We start from the raw sequence: 19,860 nt of genomic DNA, 5'->3' as shown, positions 1-19,860 counted from the left end.
AACAGGTTCAAACAAGCATGGCAAAAATGCATTTGGTAAACAGATTTCAGACTTAGTGAAATTAACACTTGTCTGGAATTTCAGATCAGGTAGCACACTTCGGAGCATGAAAACTATATGCTTCAGGTACTGAACATGGCAAAGTAAAGCATGGCATGGAGCTACTCAAAGAGCTTAACAAAAGTCCCTTAGTGACCTTGAGCCAAAAGGGATCAGAAATTACAATTGCAAGCATGTGAACATGGCAAAAACATAATCAGTTCACAGACTTAGTGAAAACTGGAGCATGCAAAATCAGATTTCAAGTAGGCATGTTTACGAGCTCGACGCACTCACTACAGAGCAAGTCATGACAATCTAAGCTTACACCCATCAAGAATACACATTATACAAGCTAGACATGGCAAGAACAATAACATAGCATGCACGGATCAACTACAAGATCCTCGGCAAAATCGCTAACAAGTAGACAATCTGCCCAGATTCACAAAATAGCAAAAGTAGAGCTCGATTGACTCAAGCTAGGCTGCTCCATAATTACAAGCAAAGACATGGGTGGATAGAGCACTACAAGAATAACAAAACATCCTTACTGATCATCCTCAAAAGAGACACGGATCACTAGGAAACAACATGAACATATGGCATATTGATATAAACAGATCAAGGACTTAGTGGAATTGCTAAGTCCCTGAAATCAGCATTAACGAGACATTCCACTTTGCAAGCTTGTGCTAGTCCCCACACACATCACAAAAATACATGGGTTGCACCTCTGGAAACATGGCAAAGCATATAACAAAACTCATGAAGAGCTAAGGGGCATATCATGCACACATTAATAATGGCAAAAATGACAATAGCTATTTGGAGCAGCAGATCTGAAAATTATCTCAAATAGCACTCTTCCAACAGCATTTTGGGCATCAAGATTAACTCAAATGAAAATGATGCAATGAGATGAAATGATGTACTCTCTGAGACAAACACTTTGATATGCTATATGCCCAAAACGGAGCTACGGATGCCGAGATACAACATGATGAAAAACGCAAAATAGTTAGGGTTTCGGGAGGAAAGTCAACCGAGATATTTTCAGATCTGAGATTTGCACACAATCCGAGGTTCGACGGGGTTCCTGTTTGCCGGAGTGGATGAAGCTCGCCGGAGAGAGGGGGTCAGAGCGAGGGGGTCGTCGCCGGACTTGGGCGGCGGCGCGGACGACGAGGGGGCGGCGGACGGCGGCGGTGGGCGGCGCCGGAGTGAGGCGGTCGGCCGCCGGAGCGGTGAGGCGCGGCGGGGTCGTCGGCGAGGTGGCGGTGACCTGCGCGGGCTTCGGGCGCCGGCGTCGAAGGAGAAAGGCGGCGGGGCGACCCGGGTGGGTGGCGGCGGCGCGCGGCCTCGGGGGCCCTCCCCGGGCCGAGCGGGCCGGCGGCGGGAGAGGCGATGTGGGGCGCGCGGGCGCCACGTGGCGGCCTGCGGTTCATCGCGGGCGGCGGCAGACGTGTCCGGCGGCCGGCGGACGTGTCCGGCCTGCGGAGAGAGGTGGATCTAGGGTTTCGGACGAGGGGAACCGCGAATTTCGGGAGGGTGGTGTATTTATAGGCATAGAGGGAGCTAGGAGTGTCCAAATGAGGTGCGGTTTTCGGCCACGCGATCGTGATCGAACGCTCTAGATGATGGAGAGGGTTTTGGGCCAAATTGGAAGGGTGTTGGGCTGCAACACACACGAGGCCTTTTCGGTCCCTCGGTTAACCGTTGGAGCATCAAACGAAGTCCAAATGGTACGAAACTTGAAAGGCGGTCTACCGGTAGTAACCCAAGGCCGCATGACAAGTCTCGGTCCAATCCGGAAATGTTTAATCCCCACACACGAAAGAAAGGTAGAAATGACCACCGGAGGAGAACGGAGCTCCGGAATGCAAAACGGACAATGGGGAAAATGCTCGGATGCATGAGATGAACACGTATGCAAATGCAATGCACATGATGACATGATATGAGATGCATGACAACGACAACAACACACGGAGACAAAAACCCGAACCCGAGAAAATAAAATAACTTAATGCCGGAAACAGCAAGAGTTGGAGTACATATTAGGTAAATCATATCTGGGGTGTTACAGCGAGGGTCTTGAGCTTGAGTTGATGAAGATGGGTCGCGTTGGGCCCCCACCTTAGCCACGCCGCAGGCCGCAGGTAGGCAAGTCTGGGGACCCCCGTTCCCAAAACGCCGATAGTAGCCCCCGGGCCCAAGGCGCGCGTGGACTTGGTTTAGCAGGGAAGCGAAGGGGCAAGCGCGAAGCGCCATGGGCCCCAACAGCCTGCGGCCTGGGCTGGTGGTGCACCTTGTACTTCAAGTTTGATGGCGACGCCACCCTCTATGTGAGGGTGTTCGGGGAAGATGGTCGTCATGCCGGGTGCTGCCCCGAAGATGATGACCGCGGCAGCCTGCCCAGCCCCGGCACTGACCAGGACGAGGATGGCGACTGGCGTGCAGGTGGCGGTGCTCAAGGTTCACCGAGCTTCGACGACCCCCTCTCAGGCAGCAGCTCCTCAAGCGGCGGCCGCGACCAGCCCCCACGCCGCCGTGCCCGCCTGGGTGAAGGTAGTGGGTCAGCCCGCCGTTGCGCCCCGGTGAAGCGAGAGAAGGGATCCGTCTGAGCCTCAGGAGCTGCTCGAGCCTCCGCCATAGGTCGGCATAGGATGGATCGCGCCCATTTTGTTTTCTTTCTTTTCCTGCGCAGAAGTAGAAAGTAATGTAGGGCCCCGCGGGGGCGTGTTAAAACTACTGCTGTTTAACCATTGTGTTATTTCCGTTATTTATGAGTTGTGTTTCCGCGCCGTGCACCCATGTGCGGGGACTATTTTAGCTCGGTGGGGCTTGGCGTGGTCCTCACCTCCTAGGCCGTGGCCTCGTCGTGCGCTTCGTGCCCTGCAAGGATCAGTAGGAGGGGTAACTTATGGTCTCGGTTGTGGGGGCGATCGGCCCAGGTCCTGCGCTCATGTCGCGATGCCCGTGGGGCACGGACCGGGAGGGGTGCTCCCGTAGAGGAATCGGGCAGGAAAGTTCCAAACGATCGGGGCAGAAAACACTCGCGAGGGCGCCCGTGAACCTCCCTCACGAGACTTGCGTGAGAGAAAAAAAGGCAAGCGAGCGAGAAAGACAAAGAGTCACAAGCCTGGAACGTTAGCAACTCCAACAAAACTTCAAACGGGAATAAACAAGCCAACTGCAGAAAGCAAATGGGAAAGCCGCGTCCGGCACCTATTCTAGTCTTCGATGTCTTCTCACCAGCGTGGAGCTAAGTGCTGCCACTGGGCGTGGGCGGGAGCCCCCGAGGCCCGAGGGTGGCACTCCGGAGACTCCGGGGCATGTACAGCCCCACTCATTATTACGTGAGAGTGTCACGGGCGGCGAGCTTCACAGGCATTGGCCTTCTTCACAGGCACCGGGCCTTTTCCAAAACGTGGCAGCTTCATAGGCATTCGCCTTCTTCACATGCACCGGGCCTTTTCCAAAACACGACAGCTTCACAGGCATCGGGCCTTTGCCAAAACGCAGCAGCTTCATAGGCATTCGCCTTCTTCACAGGCATCGGGCCTTTTCCAAAACGTAGCAGCTTCACAGGCATTCGCCTTCTTCACAGGCACCGGGCCTTTTCCAGGCGCTAGGCCTCGCTCAGGGATAGAACCTCCGGAGATGCTGAATGTTCCACACATTCTGGATGGGTACCCCTTCCGCGGTCTCCAAGCACGCGGAGCCAGGCCTAGAGACATGAACAACCTTGAGCGGGCCCTCCCACATGGGAGAGAGCTTGTGCAGCCCCTCCCTGGAGAGAACCCATCTGAGTACGAGATCCCCTACCTCAAGAGTTCTGGGGCGGATGTTGCGGTAGTGGTATCGTCGCAGCGCATGTTGATACCTTGCCGCTCACAGCGCGGATTCTCGACGGCGTTCCTCCCCCAACATGAGATCAGTCTCCCGCAGGGCGTCCTGCTACGTCTCGTCGAATGCCATGACCCACGCGGAGCGACGCCTGACCTCGTGAGGGAGGACAGCCTCCGCTCCGTAGACGAGGAAGAACGGGGTCTCGCCAGTTGGCTTGGTCGCAGTTGTGCGGATTGACCACAGCACAGACTAGAGCTCGTCGTACCATCCCCTGCCGCAGGCTTCCAGCTTCTTCTTGAAGGTCCTGGCTTTGAGGCCCCTCAGGACCTCCAAGTTGGCCCGCTCGTCCTGGCCGTTGCTCCGGGGGTGTGCTACCGAAGGGTAGCATATCTGCGTTCCAAGGTTAGCATAGTACATTTTGAAGAGATTACTGGTGAATTGCGAACCGTTGTCGGTGATGATGTGGTTGGGCACCCCAAATCGACTCACGAGGCCCTTGATGAATTTGACCGCTGAGCCTGCCGAGATTGTGCGGACGGCTTCCACTTCAGCCCACTTGGTGAATTTGTCCATGGCGACGTAGAGGTAGCGATAGCCCCCTGGCGCCCGAGGAAACAGGCCTAGAATGTCGAGCCCCCAAACTGCGAACGGCCATGAGAGGGGTATGGTCTGTAGACCCCCCGCAGGCTGATGGATCTGCTTAGCGTGGAACTGGCAGGCCTCGCAAGCCTTCACAAGCTCAACGGCGTCGTTGAGCGCTGTGGGCCAATAGAACCCACTACGGAATGCCTTGCCGACGAGGGTCCATGACGACGAATGGTGCCCGCAGTCTCCGCCGTGTATGTCCGCCAGCAGCTCCTTCCCTTGCTCTCGGGAAATGCAATGTAGGGACACGTCATTTGGTCGCTTCCTGTAGAGCTCTCCATCCTTGATGCAATAAGCTGTGGCCTGTCCGCGCCACACGCTCCGCTTCCTCCTCAATCTCCGGCAGAGTCCCTTGCATCAGGTAGTTCTTGAGCTCCGGGATCCAACACCCTTCCTGGGGCTCTAAGCCAAGAGCAGGCATGCCCCTGAGGCCGGGCCGCAAACCGGGGCTTCTGAGGCAGGCGGCTGAGGGAGCTCCTCCCTTGGTTGCTCCGTGCTCGACAGTGGCGGCACCGTTGAGGGTTTGAAGAGCCGCTCCTCGAAGACGCCAGGCTCCTGAGGCAGCCGCCTAGATGCCCTCTTGGCAATGTCATCAGCCTCCTGATTGGTGCCGCGAGGCACATGCTGCAACTCCAGCCCCCAGAACTGTTTCTCCATCTTGCGAACCTCAGCGAGGTAGGCTTCCATGTGCTCGTCCTTTGGCTCGTATATCTTGTTGGAGAAGTTGACGAGGAGCTGCGAATCGCCCTTGACGATGAGACGCTTCACCCCTAAGGCAATGGCGGCCTTCAAGCCTGCTATTAGGCCTTCATACTCCACTATGTTGTTGGAGACCTTCTCTCCGTGCTGGAAGCAAAGTTGTATGGCGTAGTAGAGTTTGTCCTGGGTAGGGGATACGAGCACTGCGCCAGCTCCCGCACCATGTCGGGAGAACGCCCCATCAAAGTACATGACCCAGCCCTCCGGTGCTTCACTTCCTGGGGAAAGTGATCGGTCTTTGGCTGCCTCGAGACCCGGCGCTTTTGTCCATTCTGCCACGAAATCCGCAAGTGCGGCTCCTTTGATGACTCTGGTTGTACTGAATTCTAGCTGAAATGCCTGTAGCTCAATGTTCCATTCAGCAACCCTTCCAGCTGAGTTGGGGCTCCTGAGCACTCTTTCCAAGGGGTATGTTGAGATGACTTTGATGGGATGCCCTTGGAAGTAGTGGCGCAGCTTGCGTGAGGCCACTAGTAGCGCGAGAAGGAGTTTTTGGGGCATGGGATACCATGCCCTTGCGTCCCGTAGCACCGTGCTTACGACGTACACAGGATGCTCGATGAGGTTAAGGGTGCTGGCGTAGCTCGCGTCCTCCGGAGGTCAGGGCGTCTCTTGAGACGATGGAGCCCCCAGTGCTTGGACGCCTGGAGAGGCTCTCCTGCTCCGGGTGCATTCTCCTGCTACGGCTGTTCCTTTCCGGCTACAGTCGCGGCCTTCGTGAGGCCCTCCTGGCTCTGCTTTGCCTCAGTTCGGATGGCCGATGCGGCCTTGGCACAACGCTCCTCCCTGACCGCCACCAGGGCTACACTAGTGGAGTAGGGGGTGGCCGCAAGGTAGAGCACCAGGGGCTCCCGAGGACGCGGAGCTACCATCACTCGTGGACTGGTAAGGTACCTCTTGAGGTCTTGGAACGCCTTGTCGACCTCTTCAGTCCATTCGAAGGGGCCCTTTTTCTTCATCAGCTTGAAGAAGGGCAACGCTCGTTCCCCCAGCTTGGAGATGAAGCACCCGAGCGCAGTTACACGCCCGGTGAGCTTCTGCATTTCTCTGAGGGTCCTCGGCGGGCTCATGTCTTCGATTGCCTTGACCTTCTCCGGGTTGGCCTCGATGCCCCTGTGGGATACGAGGAAGCCCAGGAGCTTGCCCGAGGGGACCCCAAACACGCACTTCTCTGGGTTGAGCCGTAGGTCCACTTCGTTGAGGCTTGCAATGGTTTCTTCCAAGTCCTGTATCAGGGTTCTTGCCTCATGAGACTTCACCAAAATGTCATCGATGTAAGCTTCAGCGTTCCTCCCGAGATGCCGGCCTAAGGCGATGTGGATCAGCCGCTGAAAGGACGCGCCCGTGTTGCACAACCCAAACGGCATGCACGTATAGCAGTACACTCCACACGGGGTCAAGAAGGCCGTCTTCTCCACGTCTTCTACCGCCATCTTGATCTGATGATAGCCCGAAAAGGCGTCTAGGAAGCACAATAGGTCACACTCCGCGGTGGAGTCGACTATCTGGTCAATGCGGGGGAGCAGAAACGGATCCTACGAGCAGGCCTTGTTGAGGTTAGTGAAGTCGACACACATGCAGTCCTTTCCTCCCTTTTTTGGCACAACGACCAGGTTAGCCAGCCAATCAGGGTAACGGACCTCGCGGATAACTCCTGCCGCTTCTAGTTTCCATGTCACTTGAACGATGAAAGCATGTTTCTCTGTAGACTGTCGTCTTGCCTTCTGCTTCACGGGGCGCACATTGGGGCACACGTTGAGGTGATTCTCAATCACTTCCCTTGGGACCCCTGCTAACTGATCAGGTTCCCACGCGAACACCTCCTTGTTCGCACGCAGGAACCTGATCAGGGCCTTCTCCTGCTCGGGCTCAAGGTTGGCCCGTATGGTGAAGGTGGCTCTAGCGGACCCGTCCTCGTCGACTGGTACCTGCTTGGTTTCCGCCTTGTCTTGGGTGAACAACTGCTTCTTTTTAGCCGGCGCGGCCCCCTTGGGCTCAGGGGCGTCGGTGCTAGTGGGCTGCGCCACCGTGGCCGCCCTGAAAACAAGCCGGAGCACCTGCAGCGCATCCCTTGTGTCTCCCGACACGGTGAGGACGCCGCTGCTCCTAGGCATCTTCATGAGGTTGTAAGCCAGGTGAGTTGCTGCCATGAACCGAGCCAAGGCCGGATAGCCGAGGATGGCGTTGTAGGGAAGGCCAATGGGGGCGGCGTCGAAGTCGATCAGCTCCATGCGGAAATTGTCGTAGGTGCCGAAGGTCACTGGGAGGCGGATCTGTCCCAAGGAGGTGGTGGAACCGGCTCCGACGCCCGAGAAAGGCCTGCTGGGTTGGAGCCGCTCCAGCGGCATGTGGAGGAGGCTGAAGGCCTCCACCGAGAGCACGTTGAGGCCGGCACATGAGGGTTCTGGTGACGGCCACTTGGCAGATGGTGGGGGTGCACAGCATCGGGAGCGTGCCCGAGCCGACGGGATTGAAGGGGTGATCCTCCGAGTCGAAGGTCAGATCGGCTTCGGGCGCCACCCAGCCTGGGGGGCTTCTCGGCGCTTGGAGGCGGTGCTGATCCGGCGGGCGAATGGCTTGACGTGATGGCTCGAGGGTGGTGCCTGGGAGCCACCCAGGAGAGCTGCGATGACGGACGGCGCTGGTGCGGCGAAATGGGCGAGGAAGAGGTCGCGCAGCTCCTCGCGGGAGGTGACGAAGGTCGTCGGCAGGTGGAGGAGCCATGCACGCGGGACGCCGGTGAGGGCCATGGGTAGCCAGTTGGCCATCACCCGGTCGTCGCAACCGAGTCTGAGGACGGCCTCCTCGTACGCCAGCAGGAAAATCGTCGGGTCCGTCATGCCGTCGTAGCGCGGCGGTGTCTCGGGTCTGAACTTGAGTGGCCATTACACCCGTCGCAAGGCGGGGCCCAAGGCCCGGAGCCCCCTGGCCCCAGCATTGGCAACCGTTGTTGGAGCGGGCGGCGCGTTGTCCGCCATGAGGGCGGGCTGCGACGTCGGGGGAGAGCGGGCCGTCGGGAGGGAGGACTCCGGCGCACCCCTACCTGGCGCGCCAAATGTCGGATTCGGGTTCCGGCAGACCCTTAAGGTTCGAACACTGGGGTGCGCGCGGAGATCTCTCCCCTACCGATCTACGTCCAATCTCCTCGCGTGATCTAAGCTGGAAACAATGAACAACATAGGGGACACGAGATTTATACTGGTTCGGGCCACCGTTGTGGTGTAATACCCTACTCTAGTGTGTGGCGTGGTGGATTGCCTCAGGGGCTGATGATGAACAGTACAAAGGGAGAATAGCCTCGCGAGAGGTGTTCTTGAGCTGGTGCGATGAACTGCTAGGGTGAGTTCAGTCGCCTCTCTCTCTTTGCTAGGGTTCTATCAGATTGCTAGTTGTCCCTCTACTTTGTGGTGGCTAGCTCTATTTATAGAGGCCCTGGGCCTCTCCCCAAATAATGAGCGGGAAGGGCGCCAAAAATTGGCCATTTTGAAGGGGAACATCTGGTACAAGTTATCCTGACCAAAGGTGGTCTTCGTCTGCCAAAAGTACTGGCGATGACGCCGTCTTGGGCTCCACGGTGACCTCCGTCCTGCCGCTCTGCTGGTCTTGGTCTCGTTGCACCGGAATGGCAACCTTTGCTTGATGCCTTTGCCTGTTCTTGCCCCCTTTGCACCAAAGAGGAAACAAGGACACTGCGCAGGCCAGCACCCGCCTGGCCTCGATCGTCATGGCTTGCGTCACGGGTTCCTCGCGAGGTATCCCCGCCTTGATCTCTCCGCCTCCTCGCGATCCTTCCTGAAGAGGCTGTCTTTGAGGAAGCTTCCGGTCGTCCACCCCGCGAGGCTTGGCCCCTCGCGAGGTTCTTGAGCTTGAGTTGATGAAGATGGGTCGCGCTGGGCCCCCACTTGAGCCACACCGCAGGCCGCAGGCAGGCAAGTCTGGGGACCCCCGTTCCCAGAACGCCGACAATTCCTTCTCCTAGGAAGACCCGGTTAGACTCGGAATCCCGGTTACAAGACATTTCGACAATGGTAAAACAAGACCAGCAAAGCCTCCCGATGTGCCGACAAATCCCTATAGGAGTCGCACGTATTTCGTTCTCAGGGCACACCGGATGGGCCAGATGTCGGGTTGGCACAGACCCTGGTTGCCCAGGGGGCGCCAGACATCGCCCAAATTGGACCAACACTCAGAGGAGCACTGGGTCGGGGGTTTAAAATAAAGATGACCCTTGAGTCCGCGGAACCCAAGGGAAAAGGCTTAGGTGGAAAATGGTAAAAACCAAGGTTGGGACTTGCTGGAGGAGTTTTATTCAAAGTGAACTATCAAGGGGTTCCCATAACACCCAACCGCGTAAGGAATGCAAAATCAAGGAACATAACACCGTTATGACGGAAACTAGGGAGGCAAGACTGGAACAAAACACCAGGCATAAGGCCGAGCCTTCCACCCTTTACCAAGTATATAGATGCATTAAAGTAAATAAGAGATAAAAATGATATCCCAACAATATCCATGTTCCAACATGGAACAAACTTCATCTTCACCTGCAACTAGCAACGCTATAAGAGGGGCTAAGCAAAAGCGGTAAGATAGCCAAACAACGGTTTGCTAGGAAAGGTGGGTTAGAGGCTTGACATGGCAATGTGGGAGGCATGATATGGCAAGTGGTAGGTAGCACGGCATAGCAATAGAGCGAACAACTAGCAAGCAAAGATAGAACTGATTTCGAGGGTATGGTCATCTTGCCTGCAAAGTTCTCAGAGTTGTCGAAAGCTTGATCCTTGTAAGCATTCTCAACAGGTTCCTCGGTCACGTACTCGTCTCCCGGCTCTACCCAAAGCAAGAACACAAGCAAAGGAACAACAATCAACCACGGTGCAATGCACAAACAACATGATGCAAAACATGGCATGATATGCGAGATGTGATATGCAATGCATATGCGTGCTCCGGAAGGAAAAGGATGATCAAGGCGTCAACTTGGCAAACCAAGTGTGCCGCTGGAAATATGAGATGATTTCGGTTGAAATTGATATAAGGATCACCGGAAACGGATGCACGGTTTGCAAATGGCAAGTAAAACAAGAATGGCACAATTCTGCGACTAACAGCACGATGCCACATAGAATCAGGCCCGGCCCTGAGGGGGGGCGAACGGGGCGACCGCCCCGGGCCCCCGGCGTCAAAGGGGCCCCCTCTTGGGCCCCGATTAGTGCACAACTAGGCATTGATCTAGGGTTCGCTAAAAAAGGTTTGCCCAGGCTACGCGTATGTCATTCGGCGGTGTTCGCCATGCGAGATCCCCTCCTGGTCTGACGCTTGAAATTGATCTCGAGGATCTCCTATGATGTTCGTGGCGCCACCATCTCCTGCCAAGATTTCCCCATTGTTGCCCCGCATGGCGCTCCTCAAGCCCTCCACCTTCTCTTGCTGCTTTAACCAATCGCCATTCAATTGAGCTCCGTGCAACACGTATATAACACCCACGATGCGGCTATATCTCCCACGTGTCGGAGCATGACTTAGAGGCATAACCGCATTGTAGGCAATGTCACAAGAGGGGTAATCTTTACACATCCCATGTACTGAATAAGAAAAGAGGTACATAGTTGGCTTACAATCGCCACGTCACACAATAACATAAATATAGCATTACAAACATCCAGATACAATCAAGGTTCGACTATAGAACCAAAATAAAGACAACCCCAAATGCATAAGATCCCCGATTGCCCCAACTGGGCTCCACTATTGATCGTTTGGAAAGGAAACGTAGTATCGTCCTGAATCCTCATCGAACTCCCACTTGAGTTCAGTAGCATCTCTTGGAATGGTATCATCGGCACCTGCATCTGGTTTATGAAGTAATCTGTGAGTCACGGGGACTCAGCAATCTCACACCCTCGCGATCAAGACTATTTAAGCTTATAGGTAGGGAAAAGGTATGAGGTGGAGCTGCAGCAAGCACTAGCATATATGGTGGCTACCTTACGCAAAAGAGAGCGAGAAGAGAAAGGCAAAGCACGTTCGAGAATCTATGATCAAGAAGTGATCCTGGAAATACTTACGTTCAAGCATAACCCGAGATCGTGTTCTCTTCCTGGACTCCGCAGAGAAGAGACCATCACGGCTACACACGCTGTTGATCCATTTTAATTAAGTTAAGTTTCAGATTTTCTACAACCGGACATTAACAAATTCCCATCTGCCCATAACCGCGGGCACGGCTTTCGAAAGTTCAAATCCCTGCAGGGGTGTCCCAACTTAGCCCATCACAAGCTCTCACGGTCAACGAAGGATATCCCAGGCCGACCCGGTCAGACTCGAAATCCCGGTTACAAGACATCTCAACAATGGTAAAACAAGACCAGCAAGACCACCCGCTGTGCCGACAAATCCCGATAGGAGCTGCACATATCTCGTTCTCAGGGCACACCGGATAAGCTAAGCGTACGGGAGCCAATGTAACCCAAGTTGCCAAGGGACGGCCTCGCACGGTGGTCTAGGTTGGACCAACACTTAGAGAAGCACTGGCCCGGGGGTTTAAAATAAAGATGACCCTTGAGTCCGCGAAACCCAAGGGAAAAGGCTAGGTGGCAAAAGGTAAAACCAAGGTTGGGCCTCGCTAGAGGAGTTTTATTCAAGGCGAACTGTCAAGGGGTTCCCATTATAACCCAACCGTGTAAGGAACGCAAAATCAAGGAACATAACACCGGTATGACGGAAACTAGGGCAGCAAGAGTGGAACAAAACACCAGGCATAAGGCCGAGCCTTCCACCCTTTACCAAGTGTATAGATGCATTAAAGTAGACAAGATATAATAGTGATATCCCAAAATAAACATGTTCCAACAAGGAACAAACTCCAATCTTCACCTGCAACTAGCAACGCTATAAGAGGGGCTGAGCAAAGCGGTAACATAGCCAAACAACGGTTTGCTAGGACAAGGTGGGTTAGAGGTTTGACATGGCAATATGGGAGGCATTATAAATCATGTGGTAGGTATCATAGCATAGTCATAGCAATAGAGCAAGCATCTAGCAAGCAAAGATAGAAGTGATTTCGAGGGTATGGTCATCTTGCCTGCAAAGTTCTCCGAGTTGACGTAAACTTGATCCTCGTAAGCGTACTCAACGGGTTCCTCGATCATGTACTCGTCTCCCGGCTCTACCCAAGGCAAGAACACAAGCAATGGGAACCACGATCAACCACGGTGCAATGCGCAAGCAACATGATGCAAAACATGGCATGATATGCGGGATGTGATATGCAATGCATATGCATGCTCCGGAAGGAAAAGATTGAATCAGGCCTCAACTTGGAAAACCAAGAGTGTCGCTGGAAAGATGAGTTGATTTCAGTCGAAATCTATATAAAGATCACCGGAATCGGATGCACGGTTTGCAAAAGGCAAGCAAAACAATAATGGCACAAAGCTGCGATTAACAGCACGATGCCATCTAAATGCATTAAGAAAAATAAGCTACTGCACTCTAACATAGCAACAAAGCACATGGAAGAGATCCACTCAAGATGCTTGACAAAAGATGAGCACTGAGCTATGGCTAATTCACTCAATAGCAGGTTCAAACAAGCATGGCAAAAGTGCAAAAGATATCAGGTTCACAGACTTGGTGAAAATAACATGTCAGGATTTAACATCAGGAAGCAATGTTTAGAGCAAGATAACAACATGCTACAGGAACATATCATGGCAAATCAATGCATGGCATGAAACTACACAAATCATATAACAAAAGTCCCTTACTGACCATAAGCCAAAACGGATCAGAAAATACAATGGCAACCATGTGAACATAGCAAGTTTCGTTAACAGATTCAGACTTAGCAGAAAACTGGATCATGGCAAAACGGAGTTGCATAGGCATGTTTGCGAGCTCGATGCACTCACCACAAGGCATTGCATGACAAACTAAGCATACACCCAGCAAGAAGACATGATAAATAAGCTAACCATGGCAAGAACAAATTCATAGCATGCATGGATCAACTACAACAACCTCGGCAAAATTGCTTAACACGTAAACAATCTGCCAGGAACATTTTATAGCAAACGTAGAGAAAGATTGAGTCATGCTAGGGTGCTCCATAATTGCAAACAAAGACATGGATGGATAGACCATAAAAATATCTCAAAATCATCCTTACTGAACATGCTCAAAAGAGGCATGGATCACTCTGTAGCAACATGAATACATGGCATAAAAATATCATCAGGGAAATGACTTAGAAGAATTCTAAGTCCCTGAAATCAGCAACATCACGAGAGCTACTTTGCATGCTTGTGCTAGTCACCACAATGATCACAAAAATACATGGCATACCCCTGTAAAGATGGCATGGCATAGCCCAAAACACATGTAGGGCTCAAGTTCATAGGAGGCACACATTAAACATGGCAAAAATGACAAATGTCCATTATCTGTTAAGAAACAGACACTAACATTACATAGCACTCTTGCAACAGCATTTAGGGCATAAAGATGAACTCAAATGAACATGGTGCAATGGAATGAAATGAAGTGCACATCCAGACGAACAATTTGATATGCTACACGCCCAAAACGGAGCTATGGGTGCAGAGTTATGATGCGATGAACAATGCTAAAAAATATTGCAAACTTAGGGCAAAACAAGGTCAACCCTAATTTCGGATCTGGATCTGGGGCGCGCTTCCCGAGCTTCGACGCCATCCTCGCTAGAGTTGAGCGTGGAGGAGGAAGGAGAAGGCCGAAGTCGAGATCCGGCATCGCGGAGCTCGCGGGTGGGGGGCGGCGCCGGTGAGGGGCGGCGGAGGAGGTGCCCGGGCGGCGAGGCACTCGACGGGCGGCGGCCGGAGTGCTGGGCGGCACTGGCGTGGGTCGCCGGAGATGGTGGAGAGCGGCGCGGCCGGTGAGGTAGCGGATCGGCGGCGGGGCGAAGAAGCGAGGCGGTGGAGCGGATGGACTCCGCACGGGCCGGAAGGGCCTCCCGCGGGCTCAGGCGGGCCGGCGGCGATGTGGGTGCGGCTTGCCCACGTGGCAGCCCCTGGTTGGTCGGGCGGTGGAGCGGACTCGTCCGGCCGTCTCGGACATGTCCGGCGGCGGCGGGGGAAAGAGGAGCTAGGGTTAGGGGTGGATTGATCCGAGATTTTTAGGGGAGATGCCTATTTATACATAGAAGGAGCTAGGAGGCTCCAAATTGAGCACGGTTTTCGGCCACGCGATCGTGATCGAACGACCGAGATGATGGAGGGGGTTTAGCTGGGTGTTGGGCCACTTTGGAGAGGTGTTGGGCTGCAGCACACACGAGGCCTTTTCGGCTCCTCGGTTAACCGTTGGAGTATCAAACGAAGTCCAAATGGTACGAAACTTGATAGGCGGTCTACCAGTGGTATACCAAGGCCGCTTGGCAAGTCTCGATCCAGTCCGAGAACGTTTAACACCCACACATGAAAAGAGGCAAAAGGGGACACCAGAGGACATAGGAGTGCCGCATGCAAAACGCACAACGGGGGAAATGCTCGGATGCATGAGACGAACATGTATGCAATGCGATGCACATGATGACATGATATGAGATGCATGACAAAGGCAAAAACAAAACAAAGATGAAACCGAACAACGAGGAATCTCATAACTTAGTGCCGAAAATGGCAAGAGTTGGAATACAAATATGGCAAATTACATATGGGGTGTTACAACGTACCTGCTTAACAGCTTGAGGATTCAGACTACAGCCCAACCCCAACGTACTCAGTCCAGAAAGAGATGGTATTGGGATTTAAAATTTCTGAGTCCACCATGATGAACTCATGATAGGTAAGATCTGATTGAATTGATGATTTAATACCTTTGTAACTTCGCGTTAGTTTTCAGATACTGAATTTCTTCTTATTCAAATTTTAGCATTGCATGCCATCTAAATTGGATGTGCCCGACTTTGGTGCATAGTACGAGCACTTGAAGAAATACAGGTGTGACATTTGTTTAGGGGACAACTAGGCTCTGCTTGGCATCTGTGTATCTTTATATGCTCGTATTTATTTTAAGGTGTATATCATTGGGCACACAACAGAAGGAGGTGTGTATATTTTACATGGGTATAGCGTTGTGAAACGACAATCCAATGAGGGCCCTAGTGTTAATCCAGAAGACAAGGGCAATCAAAAGATGATAACAATGTAAGTGATTATGAGCAAATAATTAATTCATCTTCTATCGAATATCTATTATCCAAAAAATTGGGATGTGTTAATAATAGACAAAGAAATGGAAATAATTGTTCCTGTGTTTATTAGTAACTATATCATGGGGCCCCATATTATAGTTTCGCCCAGGGCCCCCAAAATCTCAGGACCGGCCCTGCATAGAATGCAACAAGAAACTAAGCTACTGCACTCCAACATAGCAACAAAACACATGGTAGTGATGTACACAAGATGCTTGACAAAACATGAACACTGAGCTACGACTAAATCACACAAGAGCTGGTTCAAACAAGCATGGCAAAAGTGCAAAAGATATCAGCTTCACAGACTTAGTGAAAATACTAACATGTCAGGAATAACATCATGAAGCCATGTTTAGAGCAAGCAAACAACATCCTACAGGAATATATCACAGCAATACAAGGCATGGCACGATTCTACTAAATGCATAGATCAAAAGTCTCTTACTGAACATGAGCCAAAAAGGCACAGAAGATATGATGGCACCCATGTAAACATAGCAAGTTTTATTAACAGTTTCAGACTTGGCAGAAAAATAGAGCATGGCATAAACAGAATTATGAAGGCATCTTTGCGAGCTCAAACCACTCATCAAAAAGCCTTGCCTGACAAAAAAAAGCATACTAACAGCAAGATGACATGTTCATGAAGCTAACCATGGCAAGATCAAGTTCATAGGATGAATGGATCATTAGCAACAACCATGGCAAAATTGATTAACATGTTAACATTCTGCCAGGAACATTTTATAGCAAACGTAGAGCAAGAACAAGACATGCTAGGGCACTCCATAATTGCAAACAGGGGCATGGATGGATAGAGCATAACCATATGTTCAAAACATCTTTACTGAAGTAACTCAAAACAAGCATGGATATCACTGTAGCATCATGTTTACATGGCATCAAAATAACAGCAGGAAAATGACTTGGCAAAATCCTAAGTCCCTGAAAACAGCAATATCACGAAGCCTAGTTTGCATGCTTGTGCTAGTCACCACATTGATCACAAAAATGCAAGACAAACTCCACTGTATATATGGCATGTTTTAGTTCAAAACACATGTATAGCTCATGCTCATATGAAGCACACATCAAATGTGACAAAAATGACAAAACATCATAATCTGATAAGTAACAGCAGGAAACATTTTATAGCACTCTTGCATCAATGATTAGGGCATCACGATGAACTCAAACAAGCATGCCACAATGGAATGAAATGAAGAGCATCTCACAATGAACAGTTTGATATATCATATGCAGGAAACGGAGCTACGGTTACGGAGATATGAGGTAAATAACAGGGGCATAAAATGTTAGGGGAAAAGAACTTAGACGAAAGTATACCCTCCGGATCTCAGATCTAGGGTTCGCACGTGGTTCGAGGATCGTCGGAGATGCGCCAGAGTTGGGGCCGGAGACGGAGAAGGAGACGGCCGAAGTTGGATGGAGAGGTCGCCGGAGCCGTGGAGAGGCCGGATCCGGCCGGAGACGAAGACGAGGGGCGGCGGGGACGACCGGGCGCGGCGGCGCGGGACGCCGGAGTTGTGCGGCGGGCGGTGGAGATCCGGGTCGGCTGGCCGTGGCGCTAGGTCTCCGGGGCGGACAAACGGCGAAGAGGATGGGCGTCGGCGGAGGGCGCGCTCGGGCGGCGGCGGCAGAGATCCAGGTCGCGGGGGGCTGGCCTCGGGCACGGGCGGGCCGGTGGCGCGGGAGGCGGCGGGCGCGGACGTGGCAGGACGGGATTGGTCTGGGCGGCCGCGGCGCGGGTGTCCGGCACGGACGGACACGTCCGGCGGTGGAGTGGGCAATTTTAGGGTTTCGTTTGCGCGAAATTTCGAGGAGGGGCACCTATTTATAGGTAGGAGGATGTAGGAGTGTCCAAATGAGGTGTAGTTTTCGCCCACATGATCGTGATCCGATGACGGAGGACATGGAAGTGGTTTGGATGGGTTATTGGGCCGTTTTGGAGGGGTGTTGGGCTACAACACACGAGAGGCCTTCGCGGTTACCTGGTTAACCGTTGGAGTATCAAACGGAATCCAAATTGAACGAAATTTGACAGGCGGTCTACCGGTGGTGTACCAATGACACTTGGAAAATCTCGGCCATTCCGAGAACGTTTAACACCCACTCACGAAAAGAGACAAGAGGGGTGCGCCGGTGCACATGGGAGTGTCGGATTGCAAAACGGACAACGGGGAAAATGCTCGGATGCATGAGACGAACACGTATGCAAATGCGATGCACATGATGACATGATATGAAATGCATGACATGAAAAAAATGCAAAACGAAGACAAAACCCAATCACGAAGGGAAATCTCATAAATTAAAGCCGAAAATGGCAAGAGTCGGAGTTACAAATATGGCAAGTTACATCCGGGGTGTTACAGTTAGCTTAGCACGATGATCGTTTAGTTTGTTGCTATTGCTTTCTCCATAAGTTATATATGTTCCTATGACTATGAGATTATGCAACTCCCGAATACCGGAGGAACACTTAGTGTGCTATCAAACGTCACAACGTAACTGGGTGACTATAAAGATGCTCTACAGGTGTCTCCAATGGTGTTTGTTGAGTTGGCATAGATCGAGATTAGGATTTGTCACTCTGTATATCAGAGAGGTATCTCTGGGCCCTCTCGGTAATGCACATCACTATAAGCCTTGCAAGCAATGTGACTAATGAGTTAGTTACGGGATGTTGCACGGAACGAGTAAAGAGACTTGCCGGTAACGAGATTGAACTAGGTATTGAGATACCGACAACCGAATCTCAGTCAAGTAACATACCGATGACAAAGGGAACAACGTATGTTGTTATGCGGTTTGACCGATAAAGATCTTCGTAGAATATGTAGGAACTAATATGAGCATCCAGGTTCCGCTATTGGCTATTGACCGGAGATGAGTCTCGGGCATGTCTACATAGTTCTCGAACCCGTAGGGTCCGCACACTTAATGTTCGATGACGATCGGTATTATGTGTTTATGTGTTTTGATGTACCGAAGGTAGTTCGGAGTCCCGGATATGATCATGGACATGACGAGGAGTCTCGGAATGGTCGATACATAAAGATCGATATATTGGAAGGCTATGTTTGGACATCAGAATGGTTTTGGGTGAGTTCGGGCATTTACCGGAGTACCGGGGGGTTACAGGAACCCCCCGGGGAGTATATGGGCCTTATTGGGCCTTAATGGAAGAGAGGAGAGGAAGGCTAAGGTGGAGGGCGCCCCCCCCCCCCTAGCCCAATCCGAATTGGGTGGGGCGCCCCCCCCCCCTTCCTTCCCTCTCTCTCCCCCTTCCTTCTCTCCTACTCCAACTAGGGAAAGGGGGAATCCTACTCCCGGTGGGAGTAGGACTCCCCCTAGGGCGCGCCATAGAGAGGACCGGCCCTCCACTCCTTTATATACGGGGGAGGGGGCACCCCATAGACACACAAGTTGATCTCTTAGCCGTGTGCGGTGCCCCCCTCCATAGATTTCCACCTCGATCATATCGTTGTAGGGCTTAGGCGAAGCCCTGCGTCGGTAACTTCATCATCACCATCATCACGATGTCGTGCTGACGAAGCTCTCCCTCGACACTCAGCTGGATCTAGAGTTCGTGGGACGTCACCGAGCCAAACGTGTGCAGATCGCAGAGGTGCCATATCTTCGGTGCTAGGATCGGTCGGTCATGAAGACGTATGACTACATCAATAGTGTTGTCATAACGCTTCCGCTTTCGGTCTACGAGGGTACGTGGAAAACACTCTCCCCTCTCGTTGCTATGTATCACCTAGATGGATCTTGCGTGTGCGTAGGAATTTTTTTGAAATTACTATGTTCCCCAACAATAATAAGTGCAGTAAGGTAGCTCAATCCTTTTTGTAGCAAAGGACATGTCGGAACAATCTCTTACAATAAGTAAAACGTTCTCGAGGACACATGGGAATTTCATCTAGTCACTTTCATTATGTTGGTTTGATTCGCGTTCGCTACTTTCATAATTTGATATGTGGGTGGACCAGTGCTTGGGTTATGTTCTTACTTGAACAAGCCTCCCACTTATGATTAACCCCTCTCGCAAGCATCCGCAACTGCGAAAGAAGAATTAAGATAACATCTAACCATAGCATTAAACATATGGATCCAAATCAGCCCCTTACGGAATAGCGCATAAACTAGGGTTTAAACTTCTGTCACTCTAGCAACCCAGCATCTAATAACTACTCCACAATGCATTCCCTTAGGCCCAAAGATGGTGAAGTGTCATGTAATCGACGTTCACATAACACCATTAAAGGAATCGCAACATACACATCATCAAAATATCAAAC

Source organism: Triticum aestivum, chromosome 3A, assembly GCF_018294505.1.
Source record: "Triticum aestivum cultivar Chinese Spring chromosome 3A, IWGSC CS RefSeq v2.1, whole genome shotgun sequence".
Lineage (NCBI taxonomy): Eukaryota > Viridiplantae > Streptophyta > Magnoliopsida > Poales > Poaceae > Triticum > Triticum aestivum.
The sequence above is the reverse complement of the archived record's forward strand: the minus strand, read 5'-3'. Positions refer to the sequence as shown.